This window comes from Cupressus sempervirens, chromosome 2 (assembly GCF_028749045.1).
Source record: "Cupressus sempervirens isolate cs-2001-9-10 chromosome 2, ASM2874904v1, whole genome shotgun sequence".
Taxonomy (NCBI): Eukaryota; Viridiplantae; Streptophyta; class Pinopsida; order Cupressales; family Cupressaceae; genus Cupressus; species Cupressus sempervirens.
In genome coordinates, this window is record NC_143119.1 from 756,304,617 (window position 1) to 756,328,037 (window position 23,421).

Here is a 23,421-nt window from a genome sequence, read left to right on the forward strand (position 1 = left end):
CCATAAGCTTTGCCCCCACCTCAATAGGGTCCTCCACCTCAATAGAAAGCAGGAAAGTGAAAGAACAGGATAGAGGAAACCTCCACCACACATGCATCCAAGGCTTCGAAATGATGGCCTAAACTAGATTCGAGTTCCAAATAGAGGAAGTATTCACCTCAGAGCATGAACATCCAAAGGAATCCCCAAAGCAACAAACACAAAGGGGAAAGAGAATCCCCAAATGATGAACAAAAATGCCCAACCAAGGGGAGCTATCAATAGTAAAACCCCTGAAAATGAAATCCCATCTAGGGAAAACACCCTCGTCAATAGAACTAGCACCAAGGACATGGACCACATTTTCCTTGTAGACCCGGCCATCAATATCCAAGCCCCTACAGATCCTAGGGTTCACATGGGCCCCATGAGCCTTAATAAGAGGCCCCAAGGGAAAGGATTACCGATGAAGCCACTGCACATAGCCCTCCAAACCAAACCCATATGTATCCTCATCTCCAAGAAACTCCAAAGACAAGAGAGCCCACCTAAGACAAAGACCAACAACACACCTAGGACAAAAGACCCCATACATCCCAAACCCAAAGTGGGGAATAGGGTTCCAACAAAAAACACCTCCACCCACAAACCCCAACCTCTTATAGAGGTCCAACTAGTGCACAACATAACAACACCCTAAGCACCAACATAGGACTTTCCATCTCCAAACACCACCCATAAGAGCCAAATCCCTATGGAGTGTGGAGAAGATCTACTAGAAGAAAGCCATCCTTTAGCACCAAACACCCACTAAACAACATAAAAACTACTCCACCATGTACTAGTGAGATCCACCCTCAAAACATGATAGCACCTAACAAAGCTAGAGGGAACCGACACAAAGAAGGCCCCCCATCCATCATCCACCCTCACCATCACAAGCATTCGAGATAGAAACTCTAGCCCCTTTGTCACTCGCTTTCCCCCTCATCCCACTCTTTTTAACTTTCTCGGTTGTAATCTATGTTAATTTTCATTGTGCAAATCTAAATTTTGTTGATGAAACTACATTAATTTTGATCAGAAGTGGAGTATGTTGGCATGGAAAACTAGGCCAATTTTAATTGGGGTGAGTTGCGAAAAACTTATGAGATAAGGTGGAATGTGAAAAGGTAATCATGCTCATTCAAAATGAGGAATTAGGTAAATGTAATGTCATGTAGAATTAATTTGTTAGGGTGACACTTGTTAAACTGATTTTGTATGATAAGGTTAATTGCCTGAAATTTTCACTACAACAAATAGGTATTGTCCATAGGCTTTACTAGGAGAATAGCTATAGCCCAAAGGCCTACTGCCAAACTATATAATAGATCAATTAGAATTTTTAAAAAAAAACTTAATTATATAATTATGGTCTTGTACTCCTATAACTCCTTGAATAAACTATTTGAGTAAGGTTGCACTTGCATTACGTATAACTCACATATAATCAAACAAAATTCTGTAGATATAATCATGAATACATGGACTTCAATACATTTTTCTTGAGATGATAATGTTTATACTAGATTCTCACCTCAAACTTTTTGGCTAGAAAATATTTGAAAAAAGGCCACACCTCCTTAATAAACACAATGATTCTCGAACTGCAATGACCTTTGGTGATAAAGGTTATGATGTACATATTATGAAGAGCATTTGGGACTAAAACTAAACCACACACCACACACCACAATTTATTAACCCAAAAATATGATTCACAAAAGTGTTGGGTGCCACCATTAAGACATGAAATGGCAAAACAATTAATGCATCAATGGTAAGCACAATAACCAATGCCTACACTATCAGTGAAAGATAATCAATATGCAATCATCAACCTCAAATTGTAACACACCTAAATTAAATCACTAGATCACAACTAAGTGTAATTGGCATTTGTCTAAGTGTGGCTATGAAAGACAATAGTTTTTGTATAAAATGCATGCTTCAAATTTATCTGTGGCTCAATTTGTGATGTTTTGATTTTGGAAACAAGCTTCTAATGTCCTCATCTTCATACTTCCTAGTTGGAGTGAGTTTAGTTTTTGAAGACACGATTTCAAATTTGTTGGTTTACCTCATGTGATTACACTTCAGTTAATTGTCTCAATGAATGCAAGATGTTATGTAACACTTTCTGCTACTATTTTTGGTCCTACATAAGCTATGCTGTGGTCCACTTCTCAATCCTTTCCATTGTGCCACTATTGAGTGTTGACCTAATTCAAAATTATGTCTGGTTTTTTATCTGATCAATAGTGAGAGACTCCACAATTGAATGATCAATATAAATAAAGGATAAATCATTCAAAGATGTGTGTGAATTATGTGTAGGCTTGTGTGAATTATGTGCAAAAATGTGCTTATGCTATGAGGATGCATGAAATAGGTTTTTCTCCCTGGTTGTATGAGATAGAGTGAAGTGTGGAATTGACCAATATTTAAACCTTAATGTGTTACTTACTAGAAGTAGTGAGACACAACTGTCCACAAATCTTTTAGTTGATATGCTATTGTATATAAGTGGTGGTCTATTCTCTTTATTTTTTCTTTATCAGCCTGAGACATTGGGCTTTCTTTCTTCAGGCAGTGAGTCTTTCTTTTTAAACAAACTTAACTTTCATATATTTGAGAAGGAGTCTTCTCTATGGTTTTATCCATATTAGCGTTTTCCATGTAAATCTAGTGTTTCTCATGTTTGATGTTTGATGTGCTTTTCATGTTCATATTTTTCAGTTATTAAATGATTAAAGTATTTATTGTGATTTTGTTTAAAAGGTTTGAAAGCTCAATAAGTTGTATACAATTGATTTAGTTGTCTTGTACATTCAACATTAACCTCTCCCTCCCATATACTTGGAGATTAGCGCTGTTAAACTGTCTGCATACTAGCAAATTATGGTAGAATTTGTAAATATTTTAAAACCAGAAAAGAAATGAAATAAACAGTAATTCAAGACACCAGTTCCAGTACATGACCACACATATCTATTATATAGTTACTACAGCCTTCAACCAAAGAGCCAGTGAAGCTAAACAGTAAGTGTGACTGTTGAGCTTGATATCCCAACACAATTCACCTATTCATTGTCAAAGAAATCCTTTAATATCTAATTTGATCAAGCACTACTAAATAAAAAAACATGACCACAAATAAACCAATAAAAAATGACCTACATAATTTACAATATCTGCTCATTTACCAAAAGAAAATAAAATTGCAAATGACATTTAATAATTACTTCTGTACCAATTGTACTTACAATTTTTTTTTCCCTTCTCGAATATAAAAAATTAAGACTCTATAGAAATATATCTCCTTGATTGATCAATACATATGCCAGGAAGAAAATATAAAGAGAATCACCGCCCTTAATATTTTCATTAGTAAACCTTTCATCAGTCTTTCTTTATAAAAGTTGCTTGCATCATCGGGCATACGTCATACCATGGCGGCTCCAAAACATAATAAAGTATTTGGAGATACCATGTCATTCTCTGGCTCCAATTACTTATAATAATCAATGTACCAGATCCTTTCTCTACTAATCTGTATATTGCTTTTGAATTAGGTTAATGTATGGGTGCTTTTATCTATTTGGTTTTAGATCATTTTCTTCTTAATCTGGATGTTTTTAAAAAAAATCTGGAATAGATTGTATTTGCCTATCAATATTTTTAGATGATTACTCGTATGTTAATCTGTATACAGCTAATAAATAAGATTGTGGAAACATTTCAGATCACTCTTTATGCTAATTTGTATGCTGTTTCTAGATTAGATTGTATGAATGTTTTTTGTTTTTTTGTGTCAACATTTTGAAACACTCTTCCCATATTAATTTGTACATTGCTTTTAAGTACCGAAATAATTTTATATCAACATTTCTGATTACTCTTTTATACTAATCTTTATACTACTTATGACATCATTATTTTTACATTTAACATTTGAGATCATTTCACAGAAAATGAAGAGGAAACAGTGTGACGACATCCATGTGACCACAGATGTGTTTAACATCGGCCACAGTACAGCAATTAATAGGATTGCAAAAGCAGATTAAGAAGAATCAAAAGCAACCAGCCGCTAATAGGTCCCACATCTCAAGGACGATTGATGTTTTTTTTTACAATTTGTACATGTTTTAATATCACACTATTCACTGTAATCATCTTTATAAATCTTTCATTTGTCAATTCAATAATTTGTATTGAATATTCTAAATTCTAATTAGTAATATAAGATTTGTAATGTTGCTATTTTTAGTTTTTAATAGTTTTATACATTTTTTTATTGCTAATATTTTAATTAAATATGTTTAGTATATAGTATATTCAACACATTTAAGTACATATGTTTAGTATGGGATGCAGCTATCCTCCCTACAAAATGTACAGTTGATCAATTTTCAAAAAATTGAAAAATTTATAAATTTTTCAAAAAATTTGAACATTTGATCCTTCATGATCTACACAGTTTATAGTCAAAGACAACAAAAAAATTGGACAAAAATCTCTACAATTTTGTGAATCTAGAAAAAAAAAGTTTCAATTTGTTTTGTCTTTAGTGCATTTTGTCTTGAGATTAGCCTGCAACTTTATTATATAGTATATTCAACAACCCATAAACCTACTCTCCCATTCCATTCTTAGGTGATGATATAATCTCAGGTGATGATATAACTATGCTGATGACTAAAATTTTTTTATTTTTTTCATTTATAAATATTAGCCTTCAAGGTTAATCTATGGGAGCATTTATTGTAAAAAACTTTAAAAAATCCACAAACTAGTGAAGCAACCAAATGACAGGTAGTGTGGAGTTGCTTGGCAAGGTAGAGTGTGGAGTCACAGGTAGTCCCAATTTTCTTGACACCTATAGGGACTGAGTTGATCGGTCACTAAGGGGGAGCTCAACATAAGAGACTACAAGTCGGTCAATGGAAGCTGAATTATTCAGCTCAAATAGAAGAGCTATTGTGGGGAGAATTCTTGCTTTCTATTAACTGAATCAAATAGATACAAATCTTGATAATAAACTATAAATCCTAGAAGAACAAAATATCTAAAAACATAAATCAAACTTACAACAACATATGGCTGCATACAATAATGTTGGAGCAATCACCACTCATACAAGACGAAACATTACTTTCATAAAATACCTAAAAAATCATCCACACATGTTGCTACTGCTAGATTTGATAGAGTTTTCTACCTCTATTGTTCTAGTGAACTCAATTGACTCTCATAATGTCAGGATATGACTTATAGAATGAAAGAATATTCCCCCTTTTTTCGTCTCTTGCTATCAATTCAAAAAATTTCTCTCATTTTTAAAATTCAAACTCAACTACCTATATAAATATTTTTTACTGTTGCACCTATAGACTATCAAACTTGGTAGGTGGATGCAGTGCTCCAAGGACAACCAATTTTTTTTTATATTCCAACACTCCCCCTTTGTCTTGATCTAACAAAATCAGGATTACTACTGATCCAAGTCAACTATGCCAAGACTTCCTCTTAGGCACACAAAACATGCTATGCGCAATGACTTAGTGAAAATTTCTTACAATATTCTATTTTAATTTCTCTATTTTTCACTAGCTCTCTAATGAATTGATATATGATCTCAATGTTCTTGCTTCTCCCATGGAAAACTGAATTCTTTGTCAATGCAATTCAGGAAATGTTGTCACAAAAGATTGTGGTTTCATCCTCTTTCTTTTCATTTAGATCTACCAAGATTCTTCTTAGCCAAATATCCTGACATGCTACTGCATTTGCTACTATGTATTCAACCACTTCTATACATTGAACAACAATTGGTTTCTTCTTGGATGCCCGTAAAATTACACTCAAACCCATATGAAATATATAACCAAAAGTGCTCTTCCTACCATTTAGACTTCCAACCCAATCACACATAAACAAAAAAAATACAAATCTAGAGAATAAACTATAAACTATAAAGTGCAGCTACAATTTGAGAAGAGAAACAAGTCTCTATCCTCAAGGGGAACATTCTTACTCCTATCTTTCTCATGAATGACACACTTTTCATTTTCCATTAGCACCTTGTAACCATTTTGAATGAGCCATCCAACACTCATCAAATTGTGCTTCATGCCCAAGGCAAAATGTATATTCTAGATTTCTCTCTTCTCACCTTGCTTAGTGTGGACCAGTATAGATTCTTTGCCCACAATAGGAATGGTTCAAATATTTCCTATTCTAGTTTCAAATTTGAAATTCTTATCAACAAATGAAAATAGACTTTCATTACTACTCATGTGGCCACTGTAACTACTATCCAAATATCACACCTTAGGACTTCCTTCTTCATCAATGTTGCACATGACGAAGGTTGTGGGATTGTTTACTTCACCCATATTCACATCAACAACATTTACATTCTTCTTTGACTGATCATCGGGTAAAAGCACAAATTTGTGTCACCCTTTTGTAAAGGAAAAGGCTAACAAAAGTATAAATGTTCACCTTCAATGACATAAAATTAGTATTATTATTTTGAATTTCAAAATGAAGTAAACTAATGAAATGTGTAGAAATGGATGGAGTTTAGGATTATAGTTTTTAATAATTATTTGGAATGAGAATTGATATATTTTCCTAATTTTTATAGATAATTTTTTAGGTGCTAAAAAATGCTGAAAATTAGGGTTCTATTAATGTGAACAAAACTATATGGAAATAAACTCATTTCCCTCTGATATCTAAATATGTTATAGATAACATATATATCTAGAACAATAAAAAATGAAAATTAGCTTTAGGCCTATATTTTATCTTTTATAAGGTTTGAAATCTAAACTCACCTAAAATTGATAGTTTTTATCTCCCACCATATTTTTCAAAACAAATCTATTCTAACCAGGAGACAAATTATACATTCTAGAAGAGGACTCTCTCCTTTAGAATGCCATATAGTTCTTAGATTTTTTTGATATGCTCTAATATTCTTTTCTTTCTCAAAACCAACATCTTTTAAATGTTTAAAATATGTGGTTGTATTTTTTTTTTAATTACAATATACTATATCTAATTAAAACACTATAAAATCTATATGAGAATATTCTTGACTTTGAGCACTATAAAATGGTGTTTACATATTATTAAAAAAAACATAAAAAATAGTTATAGTTATTGAAATGCCACTTTTCTGAAATAATTTTATTTTTTTATTTAATTGGATACAAACTAGTATAAAACATGTATTTAATAGAAATTTCTAATTGGAAAAGTGTGAGACCATATATAATTTAGCTAGAATGAATTTATCCAGATCATATGTTTTAGATAGAATTACTAAAATTCAGTCATTCTGATAAGTCATCCTAAAAGGTGACACGACTTTGTACTTTTACCCCACCTTTCTTTTTCCAACAATCACTTGCATAATACCCAAATTTATGGAAATAATAACATTCCTCTTGTTAGACTTCTAGTTCTTCTTACCTCATTTAGATTTATTTTGAGATCTTGCTCCCTCTTGATTTCCTGCTTGTCTTGATATTTCTCCTCCAACATTCCTTTGCCCAGAGTTTTCCTAACCTCTACCTCTAGAGCCTCTACCAGAGCCATTTCTTCCTCTCCCCCTACCTATTGAATTTGACTGAGCTTTGAAATCTTGCTCTTGGGAAGATGTTGCTAATTTTATGATTCAGTGCTCATGGGTTTAAAGAGTATCCATCAATTCATCCATTGTCAAAGTAGTGAGGTCCTTTAACTTTTCAATGGTCATCACAAGATTATCATACTTTGGAAGCATACTCCTCAATATCTTATGCACTATTCTCTACTCATAACCTTCTCCATTTCATTTCAACTAGTTTATCAAACCAGAGGTCCTTGAGCTAAAATGTGCAATAGACTTATTACCTTTCATTTTAAGGTTCCCAAAATCCTTTCAAATCATTTGTAGCTTCAATACATGGACTTTATCAGTCCCTTTGGAATTTTTCTCAAGGATATACCATGCTTCCTTTGATTAATTAGCTTTTTCTATCTTAGAAAAAAATATTTCTGTCATGGCTGCCTCAATCAAGCTTAAAGGATTTTCATCCCTTCTTCTTGACTCCTTCAACTGAGTCTTTTGATGATTTGTGAGGGAAGCATACTGTGATGGATCGGTTACATCATTGAACACATTTACCATGAACTCCTACAAGTCATTTGCAACAATAATGGTTCCCATCTTCTTTGCCCAAGTATCATAATTTTGTTCATTAAAGGATGGTGGTTACTACCATGTTTTTCTTACATCTCTAGCCATGTCTCCTACACAACAATGTCAAACACCTATAAACTATGCCCAAACTCATGAGGATGTGGAGCTTTATATCTCTGATAACATGTAAAAAAAACTTCAAAAAATCCACAAACTATTGAAGTAGCCGAGTGATAGGTAGTGCCGAGTTGCTTGGCAAGGTAGAGTGTCGAGTTATAGGAAGTTTCAAGTTTCTTGGTGCCTATAGAAACCAAGTTGCATGGTCTCTAAGGGGGAGCTTAGTAGGAAAGGAGCTTGGTAGAGGAGACTGATTCACTCAGTCAATGGAAGTTGAGTCACTCGAAACAAATAGAAGCCAAGTGTTGCAAGAAGAAAGAACATTGTTCTAGAAAATGTGTAAAAGGGGTTGATGATTTCTCCTCCATTTTCCCAATACTTATTAACATGCACAATAGAATGTATCAAAGGAGACAATATCTAAAACACAATAGATTGGAGATGGAAAATATGCTTGCTTGCTTTTTATTAATTGAATCAAACATATACAAATCTGGGGAATAAACTATAAACCCTAGAAGAACAAAATATCTAAAAACATAAATCAAGCATACAACAACATATGGCTAGATACAATAAACCTAGAGCAATCACTACTCATATAGGAAAAACCATTTCAATCACAAAATACCTAGAAAGTTATCCACATGTATTGCTGGATTTGATAGAACTTTCTACCTCTGTTATTCTGCTAAACTCAACTGACTCTCAAAATGTCTGAATCTAACTTGTAGAATGAAAGAATATTCCCCCTTTTTCATATCTTGCTGTCAATTCAAAAATCTTCCTCTCCTTTTCAAAATTTGAACTCACCTAATTGTATAAATGTTTCTGAGTGTTGCACCTGTAGATCGTCAAACTTGGTAGGTGGACACAAGGCTCTAGGGACAACCAAAAAATTTAATATTCCAACATTTAGTTCTACAAGTTTTAGTGTTTTTTTATGCTAAACAATACTTTCCTTTTTCGAGTTTCATCCTGGCTTGAAATTGTTGTTGTGGTTATACTTACATTGTATTTCTATTTGAGAGTGGGATTTCCAAAAATATGGCATATCTTGATGGTCATAGCTTCATCTGTTAACAATAAAATAGACTGATATGAGATGTGTAAAATATTTGTTAATAACCTAATATGAGATGTGTTAAAAAATATAAACTACGAATCTATTTAGATAAATCTTCAGTTCTAATCAATTAGTGGGTCATGAGATGTGGGTATTTTAGGGAACATAGATTAGTTGCATAGAGGAGAGATATGCTGATTGTGATTGTGTAAATCTAAATCATGTTAATTGTGATTAGACGAAAATTAAGCTAGCATAGGATGTGGGCAATACAGAGCACCATAGGAAAAATTGGCCATTTTTAAATGGGGCGAGCTGTGAAACACTTAAGAGACAAGGTGGCATGTGAAAAGGAAAACATAAAGGTTTTTTCTTCTTTTCATTCTAATCTTATCTATTTAGAGTAATTTGGTTAAAGTAAATTTAATGTAATCTAGACTATTTTTTTTGTTTTTCAAAGTTTCTCCTCCAAAATTGTGTATTGAGTGAAAAATACAATGTGAAAGAGGGGAGATTTGGAGGGAGGGGATGTGAATTAATTTGGAGAGGAAAATAGGTTTCATTGAAGTTTAAATAGGATAACTGTGATATATTATAGATAATAAATTATAGTCAAATAATGAGGGGGTTTATAATGTTTAATTTATTTTTCACAACAGTCTCATTTGACTTATTAACAAGAGGCTTCTAATCATTATTATCATCATCATCTAGTTATTGTTAAGTAGGAACTTAAGTATCAAAAATAGATAATATAGTAAAACCAATACAAGTAGGATGAGACAATCCCCTCTAATACTATCTTCTTTGAGACTAGTCCTTGTCTATTCTATTGGAGAACTAGAAGTATGAGAATGTATGTTATGTTCACATTGAGTAGATTGATAACATTATTGATAGTGACTAGAGGTAGATAAAAACCTTAACTAGGAGTATGAACTATAGGGACTTTGCAAATAGTGCATTTTAATACAAGCCTGATTGCTAAGAGGGGAGGGGTAAATCAGTAATTAATAAATTCACTAATTTAAACTTCTTCAAATTTGAACCACTAAAAAATTCAATGAACAACAAATATAAATAAAACTTTCAAACCATACAACTACAAATAAATTAATCATACAAAGTAAACACCATGTTTATCTAGTGGAAACCCAATTTAGGTGAGAACCATGGTGTGATATGATACTCATAGAATTTGTAATCTTCAAAATACAATGTTTGAAGAACCTTTCTTAGAGAACTTTAATCACTTTATCCAAATGCCACCTTGTTAGAGGATTTACAAATAAGAACTTGCTATGGGATTTCACTGTTAAAATGGTTAGAAAGCAATAAATAAAAAGATTTATGAAATTGTAATACCTCTACATGATTAGATAAGATATTAAACTCTTCATCATACCATATAGTCTTCAATCACCAAACCCACAAATCATAAATTTTCTCCTTCATCAAATTTCCAATATGTGGAATTTCTTCCAACACCTTAGAAAAAACCCTAGATCGAATGTTCTAGATTATCTTAGGCAAGATTCAATTTATCTAACCACTCATTACACATTTTTCTCTGAGCATGATAGACCACATTTGAGTTTTACCTTGGAAATTGAGCCATCTGATAAACTATTTTTACCATAAAGAAACTTCTTGAAGAATCCACCTCAAGCCCTCTAGCAATGTTCAAATATTTTTAAAAAACTCATAGAAAATCCTTTCTTGTTCATGAAAAAAATCATTGATTATAATAATACTTCAAATATCTTTACTAATTTACAAATCTTCAACACCTATTCAAGAACATGCTCTTGTTTGTCTATTCATATTGTAAACACTACTTTCAATCAAACATAAACTGATTTTATCTATCCACATTATGAGGTGCTATTGGAAACATATCACCTAAATATTGTTAAAAAACATATCTTATGATCACTCCAATAATATGTTACCAATTTGAAATTACATTCAAATCACTTACTATCTGCCACTTGACTGTTTTAGTAGTTACCTAGTTTGATCTCATCAATCATAACTTATCCAATTCTTCATATCAAAAGGTTCTATCACAAAAACAACATCATGAAACATAACATAACCTTCTTGTATGATAGACTCTTAAAATATACTGCAACTCACACTTTATTCAATCAATAGTTGGTAACATGCTAAAAATACTAAGTCAATTAGTTGACATCAATGATGGTACTAAATAATTGATTTAACTATCATCAAATTTGTACCAATCTCCTTCAATGCAATATGTGGCATCACTCATTAATTATGCCAATAGTACATGCATCATTAATAATCCAACATGAATAGATATGTGCATAAACTTGTTGGCTTGCACTTGGATTTCTATTAGTACATTGTACAAACATTGCCTTAGTGTAAAGAAAAATACTGATTTAGCTAAAATTTTGAAAAACAAAATAGGATATGTATACAACCATATAATGAATATTTTTTACCTTGGTATGTTAAATTTTATTATATATAAAGGAGATTTTATGTAACACCTCCATAAATATATTTAAAGAGAATAACTTATGTTGAAGGGTCTAAAAAAATTCATGGAAATCCTAAAGAAAATAAATACTTAATTGGATGAAAATTACATAATTTCAAAGTGTATGGATGAGATATTGAAGTTAAAACCTTTAAATGTCTTAAAGTTGTAAGTTTGTCTCCAAAATACTGATCTCTTTACAAACCCTAGATAAGAAAATCCATTAATTTCTACTCAAAATCTACCAAATAGATATTTAAATTACCAAGCATATTCTCTTATAAAAGGATTAATGTACCAAAGGTGTATTTAGATGACAAAGTTTGCATTTCTCTTACAATTGAATGATTTAATGTCATCATAGACAAACTTATTTTTTATATAGATCAAGGTGTTGTTACCTTGGAAATCTATTTGAAGTGCCAATTAGTCATTATATTTTTCTATTATATTTCACACAAATTGAAGAATTGTACAAATGGTCTGTCAAGATATGTTTGTATATACTTAATGTAGGTGTTGATTTATGACCATCCATGGCTTCTTTAACATCTAGTGCAAGATTGAAGAAAAAATAATTTAAATGCAATCTTATAATTAAGATTATGATTTTTGGATAAATTATAGTTTTTGTATTTAAAGCCTAATACCCCTCTTTGAACCCCTACATAGACTCATTCTTTATAGTCACCACTAGGGTTCACCTTTCATCCTATTAAATAGGAAATTGGTGATTTTGTTGGAAAGTTTATGTATGGTTTTGATGAAACTAAAGATAAATATGGTTTTATTTTTACCAAATAGTATGTGAAGAAATTGATTTAGACGAGGGAATTCTAAAATAATTATATTTGAACATGCATAGATGGTGTTGGTTTCAACCAATTAATTATGGAAATTCCTCCTTCAAGGATTGTAAGTTTCTTAAATGAAAGCATTCCTCTCTATAGGTTAAAAATATTCTTTATAAATGATTAGAAGGTAACCCCTTTCTCCTAGTCACTTAGGAAATATTCTACTCAAAGTTGCCATGTGCTAGTAAAATATGGCATTGTCAAATATTTAGTGCCAATGAAAGTTATGAAGTGTGATACTTTCTACTTTGAATTATTTCTTTATGAAAAAAAAATAGTCCATTGTGCAAGCCCCTTTCAAAAAATTATTCTTTCTTAAACAATATAAAGACTTTTGAGGGTCAAAATTTTGACCAAAGTCCATTTCATAGAGCTCAGCTTAATTGTCAGCCAATTTAACATTTTTCTAAGTTCATTTAGGCCTTCAACATTAGCTTTTATTCTTTTATTTTTTTGGATTATTAGAAAGTTGGTTTTTGTAACAACTTCAAAAAGTAAATTTCTAATTTTGAAGAATAGTCAAAAATTCTTTTTATCTTAGTTTAGGAATCTTTTGGGAAAAAACCACTTTTTTATGATTTGATTTAAAAATTACCAAAACATGACAAAATTAAAAAATTGTGAAAATCTTTCAAAAAGGATTTTTTGTTGTTTTTGAAGAATTTTTATTTATTTAAGGATATGTATATCATTGTAGAATTGACAATAAAGAATTTTTAAATCCATTAGTTATTCTTGGTGTGTTTCTTGTGTGATTGTTGAATTAGATTGAATGTGTGTGTTTTTACAACAACATTTGATGTTAGAAAAGGAAAATGGCTAGGAGAGGAGGAGAGGAAGATGAAAATGTGTTACCCAAATGCATAGAGAAATGAAAAGTCTACAAAGACAAGTTACATAGCTTAGAAAATGACTAGACAATCAATGAATACACATAAGAGGAAATGAGTATGATTTAAAGAAGAAAGCCAAAGAGGTGTAGATCAAGAGGAAGGAGTTGAAGAAGAACAATTGGAGGGTATGAGATTTGAAGAGAGGATGCGTAGGGATTTAGAAGGGAAAAATGAAGGGGTCAATAATGACATTTTAAACTTTGTGTTAGATTGTGGTGACTGATCAGGGAAGTACTGTACATACTCCATAATTCCTTGGTAGGGTTTGAGGCCATGCTCGACAAAAATAATTGTAACTAATTTTAACCCTGAAGTAGAAAAAATACTTATATAAAGGGGCTTAGGGTTAGTGATTTTTTTCATAAGGTGTGATGCAAAAATTTCTTCTTGCAGTGGTATTGAGTTGTAAGGGATTATAGATTGTAATCAAGTTGTAATTATTGGATCCTAATAATATTGGACTTGCTAGTTAGTGGACGTAGCCCAAGAATTGGTTGAACCACATTAAATAATGATGTCTTGTGTTCTCTTCTGTGTGATTTATTATTTTTTGATATTGTTTATATTTTCATGTAATTGTTATTTATGTTCATGATTTTACCCTTAAAGAAATGGTATCAGAGTGAGTTTTTTTTTTTTAAAAATTTTTAAGTTATCCTCTATAGGAACATCTCATGGTTGAGTGGGAACAATGGTAGATGAGGGTAATCTAAGGGTTGACAAGTTTAATGGGATGAACTTTTAGTTATGGAAGATACAAATGGGGGACTATCTTCATCAAAAGGATTTATTGAAGCCATTGGAAATAAAAACTAAGAACTAGGGAACTATGAAAAATGAGGACTGGAAGATTTTAAATAGAAAGGCACTTGGAAGCATTCGATTATGTTTGACACCATCTGTGAAATTTAACATTACAAAAGCAAAGATGATAGAAGAGTTGATGGAAACCCTAGTGAAATTGTATGAAAAGCCCTCTGTTTCAAATAAGGTATTTCTCATAAAGCATGTATTTAATATAAAAATGGTAGAAGGTGGATCTATTATAGATCATTTAAATGAGTTTTATACTATTACTCATCAATTTTATTTTTTAGGTATTAATTTTGATGAAGAAATTAGGGCTCTCTTGATTTCGTGTTCTTTGCCTGAAAGCTGGAATGACTTGGTAATGGTTGTAATTAATTCTATTTCTGGATCTAATAAGCTAACATATGATGATGTGATCAATGTTTTTTTGAGTGAGGAAACTCGTAGGAAAACCTCAAGTGGATCTACATCAAGAAGTTCTTTGAATCCACAAAGTAGAGGCAGAATAATTGAGCGAGAAAATAATTCTAGAAATTGTGAGAAATCAAGAGGAAAGTCAAAGTGGAAAAGGTCTCAATCAAGAGTATGCTTTGCTTCTATCTTTAGAAAGTGTTTATGATTCATGGGTCTTAGATTTTGGTGCTTCATTTCATGCTACACAAGTCATAGAGGTTATTTTAAATTAGTTATGTCCAAGGGGATTTTGGGCTTGTTTATTGTGGGGATAATGAACCCTATTAGATTGTTGGAAAGGGAAAAGTTAAGATTAAGTTGTAGAATATGAATAATTGACTACTACACAAGGTAAGATATGTCCAAGGTCGAGTAGGAATTTTAGTAGGGCAATTTGATGATGAGGGTTGTGTAGTTACTTTTAATGATAAAAATTGGAATGTTTGAAAAGGTTTCCTTATCATAGAAAAAGGTGTGAAAGTAGACATCTTATATCTTTGTACAGGTCATATTGTTCCTTCTACTTTTATTTTTTCAGAGAAAAATGAATGTTTAGGAATAGTTGTTATAGTTGAGAAGGGAGAACAAATTGCTACTATAGATTATGATACAACACTATGGCACAATAAACTTGGGAACATGAGTGTGAAAGGTAAGAAAGTACTTCATTCAAAGCAAGTTTTACGAGGTCTAAAATGTGTTAATATGGATTTCTATGAAAGTTGTTAATGGAAAACAAAAGAGAATGAGTTTTGTGAAGATTGGGAAGGAAAATAAAAGTGAGAAATTAGAGCTTGTGCATATAGATGTATGGGAACTAGCTCAAGAATTTTCCCTTGGTGGCTCTCATTATTATGTTCCTTTAATTGATGATGCAACTAGAAAAGTATGGATTTATTTCCTTAGATAAAAATATGATGTATTTCAAATTTTTAAGAAATGGAAATGCTTGGTTGAAAATGAGACTAGTAAGAAATTAAAATATCCTAGATTTGATAATGGTGGTGAGTATTGCACTCATGAATTTGAAGATTATTACTTCACTAATGGTATTCATAGACAAAAAATTATTCCAAGGACTCCACAGGAAAATGGAGTGGCTGAACGCATGAACAAGACTATAATAGAGCATGCAAGGAGCATGAGGTTGCATGTTGGGTTTGCCTTAAATGTATGGGTAGTGGCTATCAATAATGCTATATATTTGACTAATAGAGGTCCATCTACTCCTTTGGGTTGTGGTATTCCAGAGGAAGCATGGACTCATAAGAAGGCGAGTTATTATTTTCTCAAAACCTTCAGTTGTGAAGCATTTTCTCATATAGATTTTGAAAATAGAACCAAGTTAGAAGCTAAGTCAGAGAACTGTGTATTTTTTGGATATGGCATTGATGAATTTGGTTATAGGATTTCAGATTTTGAAAATTGTAAAATTATAAGAAGTAGGGATGTCATATTCAATCAGAAAGTCTTGTACCAAGATCTATTGCAGCAATATGAGATGAAAGAAGATGATTATGTAGTGTTGGATGATACTCCAAAGTGTGATGTTCTAGCAATTCCTCATGATGTGCAACAACCACAATAATAAATATCACACACACTAGTGAATGTTAGATGGTCAACAAGGCTAAGTAGACCTCTAGAAAGATTTTCTCCTTCTTTGTACTCGATTTTACTAATAGATGCTAATGAAATTAAATGTTATGATGAAGCTGTGCGAGTGGATACTAAGTTTCTATGGAAGTTTGCAATGAAAGATAAAATGGACTCTTTGCTAAAAAAAGTCTTAGGATTTATGCAAGTTGCCTACAAGTAAAAAGGCTTTATAGAATAAGTGAGTTTATAGGTTGAAAGAAGAGGATGGAGGTAAGAAAAGATTTAAATCCATGTTAGTTGCAATAGGATTTGCATAGAAAAAAGACATTGATTTTGATGAGATATTCTCTCCTATTGTTAAGATGACTTCAATTCGCACTATTTTAAGTATTGTGGCCATTAAAGATTTGTATTTGGAGCAGCTTGATGTTACAACAACCTTCCTTCATGGTGATTTGGATGAAGATATATGTATGTATTTATGTATGTACGTACATACATACATACATATATGGGTTAGCCAGAGGCATTTAAGATTAAAGGTAAGGAGAACTTAGTGTGGAGATTGAAGAAAAGTTTATATGGCTTGAAGGAAGCACTTCGGCAGTAGTATCTGAGGTTTGATAGTTTTATGTATGAGCATGGATATAGTAGGTGTCATTCATATCATTGTGTTTACTTTAAGAGGTTGGATGATGACATCTACATTATTTTATGTTTATATGTTGATGATATGCTTGTAGATTGGTCTAATATGGATCCCATTAAGGGGCTAAAATATCAGTTAGCACATGCATTAGCTATGAAGGATTTGGGGGCAAAAATAAATAAAAATCCTTGGTATGAATATTTATACAGATAGAAAGAATATGAAATTAACATTATCTCAGGCTGATTATATTGTGAAGGTGTTGTAATGTTTCTCTATGGAGAATGCTAAAGCTGTTAGCACACCTTTACCTGGTCATTTGAAGTTGACTAAGGAGATGTGTCCAATGACACAAGAAGAGGAGGACAAGATGTCCAAGCTACATTATGTTTTAGCTATAGGAAGCTTAATGTATGCTATGGTACATACAAGGCCATATATTACACATGCAGTGGGAGTCATTAGCAGGTATATGAGTCATCTAAAAATTGAGCATTGGAATGTGGTCAAATGGATTCTCATATATTTGAGAGGAATATCTAGTAAGTGTTTACACTTTGGGGGCTCTACTACTAATTTATAGAGACATGTTGACTCAAATTTGGTAGGGGATATTGATACCAGGTAGAGTACTATAGGTTATGTATTTACTATTGATGGGGTAGTAGTGAGTTAAGATTCTAGGTTATAGAACGTTAATGCTTTACCTACTATAGAGGTAGAGTATGTTGCTACTACAGAGGAAGCCAAGGAGATGATATGGCTTTAGACCTTCTTGGAAGAATTGGGACACCCTTAGAGGGATAATTATTTGTTTATAGATAGCGAGAGTGTCAATTATCTTCCAAATAATTATGCTTTGCATTCAAAGACAAAATACATATAGTTGTGGTACCATTTCATTTGGTCAATTTTGGATGATGGAAAGTTAAAGATGGACAAGATACATACACATGAAAATCCAATAGATATGAGGTCATAGCAAGGGAGAAGTTGAAATCCTATTGAGCTTTGATTGGTCTTCTAGACTGAACATAATAAAAGAATAGTATAGTCCAGAGTGGTTTGATCTAGTGGGAGCCTCATGGAGTAGTAGCATAGCTATATGATTAGTCTCCAAGTGGGAGATTATTTTTTAGTGTGGAGCTTGATCAATCCCCAATTGGGAGATTGTAAGATTGTGGTGACTGATTAGGAAAGTACTATACATACTCCATAATTCCTCGGCAAGGTTCAGGGCCAGGCCGAGCAAAAATACTTGTAACTAATTTTAACCCCAAAGTGAAAATTTTATTTGTATAAAAGGGCTTAGGGTTAGGGATTTTTTCATAAGGTGTGATGCAAAAATTGCTTCTTGCGGTGATATTGAGCTATAAGGGATTATAGATTGTAATCACTAGATCATAATAATAGTGGACTTTCTATTTGGTGGATATAGCTCTAGGATTGGGTGAACCACATTAAATCATGGTGTCTTGTGTTCTCTTATGTGTGATCTATTATTTTTTGATATTGTTTATATTTACATGTGATTGTTATTTCTGTCCATTATTTTATCCTAACACTATGTAAGTAGTCTTACGTCAAACAATTTGATTGACTGATTGAATGTGATGTGATATTTTTTGAATGGAAGCCAATGACAGAGGAAAAGATGATGAAATTTGCATGCACAAAATTAAAGGGTCTTACAATGATCTCATGGTATCATCTCCAAAGGAAGAAAATAAGGAAAGGGAAGGATAAGGTCAAGACATGCACAAAAATGGAGAAAAAACTGAGGGAAAAACTCTTTCCCAAAGGTTATGCACATACCCTCTTTCATAGATTTCAAAATATGAAGCAAAAATTGTCTTTTGTCAAGATTATAAAAATAAATTATACATATAGAACACCAAGAAGTTGATTAAAACATTATTTTTAGATACATTAATGGGCTGATATTTACTATTCAAGATGGTTTGAGATGCATCCTCTCAATAGTATGGAGGAGGCCTACTAATTAGCTCTAAAAGACAAAGAAAAATAAAGTAGGCAATACATTCAAAGGAATAGAGGAGGACAAAGGGGAATATCAATCTAATTTTGAGGAATTTCAAATCATGGTAGGGGATTTTTATCTCATGGGTTTAAAGCACAAGTAAGCGGCCAACAAGATCCTTAAAACCAAGAAAGATAAAGGGGGTTTCATAGAGGTGGATGTTATACTAGTGGAAGAGGATGGAAAAAACAAAGAAGACGTTTCACTTATTTTAGGTGTAGAGAGGAAGGACATAAAGATTTTGAAATCTCAATTTATAATATGCGATGAAGAAATTAAGGAGGAAAAATTAGGGTGAATCTAGTTCATATTAAAACTGTAATAGAAGGGGTAGAACAAGAAATTTAATCACAAGTGGGAGAAAGTATTATGATGAGAAGATCAATTTGGTTGTTCCAATGAAGGGCAATTTTCAAGATAAAAGCTTTGATTATTCATGGTTTCAAACCAATTTCTTTAGAACTTGATGCACTTCAAGTGGAAAGACCTATGTCAAGTTATAATTAATGGGGGTAGCATGCAACAATAGTTTTATCACCACCCACAAATCTTCATGTATAATCACAACCGATACTTATCATCTAGATCTTAATGTCAATGAGAGTGTGATAACCAATTTAAGAATTGTTAGATTAGGTGAAAAACTAATCTCCCAAGAACACTTGCATGCATAATCCTGTCACATGGGAGAAGCAAAGAACAGAAGCACGAAGAAAATCAAGGAGGCCAAAATGCCATATCCATCTTATGGACATGCAAAGAGCAATATCTCATATAATCCAATAAGTGAATGAAAATGGAATTAATGATTACAAAGAGGTGAATCCTTATAAAGGAATCACGAAACCCGAAAAGGGAAACTAAATCCTAGAAAAGCTAGGTTGCACAATATAATTAATAAAATATTAATTATATGCACCTACAAGATAGCTTAAGCAAACTAGAGTAATAGGCAACTTAATTAATTAAATCAAAGTGATTTAATTAATAAGTGCAAACAAATAATTACTCTAACACCCCCCTTAAGTGAAGCTCAGGAGGTAAGCTAACCTAGCATAGCTATGAAAGTAGAATTGGGTCCCGACAACAAGGCCTGATTAGGTACCCAATCAAAAAAAAATCTCTATAAAGAGGAGAAATAGAGAAAACCACATGGGAAAAACCCTACTCCAAAAAGAGATAGCAAAGAATGTTCCAGAAGAAGGAACAAAGAGATTAGAAGAGAATCATTGAAGCATGAAGAACCACAAAACTTTGTCAAAATGCTGATCTATAGAACCTCCATGAAAATAGAAGGTACAAACCATCAACCAAAGAAGCATAGAACAACAATATAACCTCCCCTTAAGGCAGGTGAAGTGACAGGCAGCTGAAAAGATGGGCCAAAAATCTCCTACAACACAGGAGCCAAACACATTGAGAGTGAGGTACAAACACCAATAAAGGCACGTGTCATTGACACTGCATGAGAAAAAAGAAAAAGAGGGCCTATAAGTGGAAAACAACTATCCCCCCTCATGGCACTTTATAAAATAGTGCGAGTACAATGAATCACAATGATGAAAAGGATCCCGAAACGCAAGAGTGGCACTTTATCTTAGTGCATTGCATAAAGATGCTTATAATGAATATAAAAAATGATCAAAAAAAATATAAGGCTGAAACAACAGAAGGTAAAGCCCAAAACGAAGCATCTGAAGCAACAAAATCAATCTCCGGACCTAAAACAATCAGGATATCCACCAGAATGCTAAAATGAAAAAGACTGAATAAGATGTGCCTGGAATAGAATCTAGAACAACAACCAACATCATTGGAAAGAGCATAGAAAGAGCTTTCCAGCGATATAAAGAAGTCCAAAATCAAAGATCGGAAGCTCAAGATACGCCTCCCGAAGTGCAAAATAGAACATCAAGCTTTGACTGCCAAAACAAACAACCAAATTGCATCAAAACCAAAAAACACCTGTACCAATATCTTTGTCTTGGAACCAGCTTTTCGGCGCATTTTTTGGATTGAAAAAATACATCCATATGCTCAAGTTACGGAGAAAAAACCACCAGGGCCTCCATAATGCATGAAAAATTATTATTTTTTAACTAAAAAAATAATAAAAAAACAAATTTTTTTTTAAAAATCTCGCTACCCAAGGAGCGGAGGCGAAGCTGAAGAGGGCAGCCAAGCCACTGGCGGCAGCGAAGGGCGGGCGGTGCCGCTGCGGCAGAGCTACTAGCGAACCGCTGAGCAGTAGCCGCTAGCGGACCGCTGAGCGGTAACTGTAGTGGTGACCATAGCGGTTCCGCTGTGGTTAACTAACCGCCGTGGGATTTAAAAAACCGTAGAGTTTTTTTTGCAATTATTTTTCAATTTTTTGAGTCTCGGATTGCGTGCAGAGGCCGTACAGCCCTGTACGGCAAAAAAATTTTGCCTCCCAGATCAACGTTGTCCAAATCGAACAAATTTTATATGGATTCTGGAGTTTTTGGGCGCTTTGAGCGCAACGGTGATGTCCGTTTGAGCCCAAAGTGACAAGAAAAAAAAGGTCCCCCGTAAATCCACATAAAAAGCTTCCAAAACCCTTAAAAAATGCAGCTTCTGAAATGCTTCAACAAACCACAAAGAGCGAGCAGCAAGCTTGCTCTGATACCATGTTAGATTAGGTGAAAAACTAATCTCTCAAGAACACTTGCATGCATAACCCTGTCACATGGGAGAAGCAAAGAACAGAAGCACGAAGAAAATCAAGGAGGCCAAAATGCCAGATCCATCTTATGGACATGCCAAGAGCAATATCTCATATAATCCAATAAGTGAATGAAAATGGAATTAATAATTACAAAGAGGTGAATCCTTATAAAGGAATCACGAAACCCGAAAAGGGAAACTAAATCCTAAAAAAGCTAGGTTGCACAATATAATTAATAAAATATTAATTATATGCACCTACAAGATAGCTTAAGAAAACTAGACTAATAGGCAACTTAATTAATTAAATCAAAGTGATTTAATTAATAAGTGCAAACAAATAATTACTCTAACAAGAATAACTTAAAGCATGTATGTAAGAGATATATGGCCATAAGAGAATGAAATAATGAACAATATATTTCAACATTAAATCTATAAAATATCATAATTAGGAACACTTGATGTAGGAGCATCTTGAGTTTCCTTGCTATCTTGCTCATCTTTGTTCATTTCTTCTATTACTGTGAAGTTCCTATAGTTGTTGAGGTACAATTTCTGCCAAGTTTAGTATTCGTCAAGATGTTTAGTGTTGGCGGAGTTGTTCAGTGTTGACAAAGTTCTTTGATGGTCAAGTTTTCCTTCATGTGGGCTGAACCCACAATAGTGGGTTACACTTTTTCGGAGGAAGAAATTCCTCCAAAAAAGTGCGGACTCAAAAAATTATCCGTAAAGTTTCGATCGAAACTTATCATGAAAGTTTCGATCGAAATTTTTTACTTTCTATCGAAAGTAACTTGCGATCGAAACTAACCGGTGGTCAAAGTTTTGATCGAAACAAGAAAAGCGGGTTGTCGCGTGGGTTTTAAAGTTTTGATCGAAACTTGATTCAAGTTTCGATCAAAACCGTAATCCGCTAGCATATATATGAGCGAAGCCGGTTCTCTCCTCATTATTTCGATTGAAAGTTGGAGAGAGACCAACATCCGCCTTATCAACCGTCGAAAAAAGTATGAAACATTTTTTTTTTTCTATTGTTTTAGTTAAAATTTATATTTTTTTAGTATTTAAATATATGTTTTTTTATATTTTTTATTTTACTGTTCATGCTTAAGCCTCTAATGTCATTGTGAATCTCTAAATACACAAATAAGATATTTTTTGAAGATAATTTTTCATCCATATTAGATCTAAATATATAATATTATCTTTTAATTTAAAGTTTATTTATGTTTATTTAAAAAAAAATTATTTTAGATGTTTTAAAATGTGTTTAGTTTATGTATTTATTACAATGTTGGATGATTAGATTAGATTTAAATTCATTGTTTAAACATGTAATTTTACAAATAAACATAACCTTGACCTAGAAACATATAACCTCGACCTAAATTCATTATTTAAACTATAATCTCAACCTAACCATATAGTTATATACAATAAAACTCTAAACATATATAACTAAGTACTTAATCACATAACAACTCGCCAAGGGATCCAAACAAAAAACTTCTAGTATTT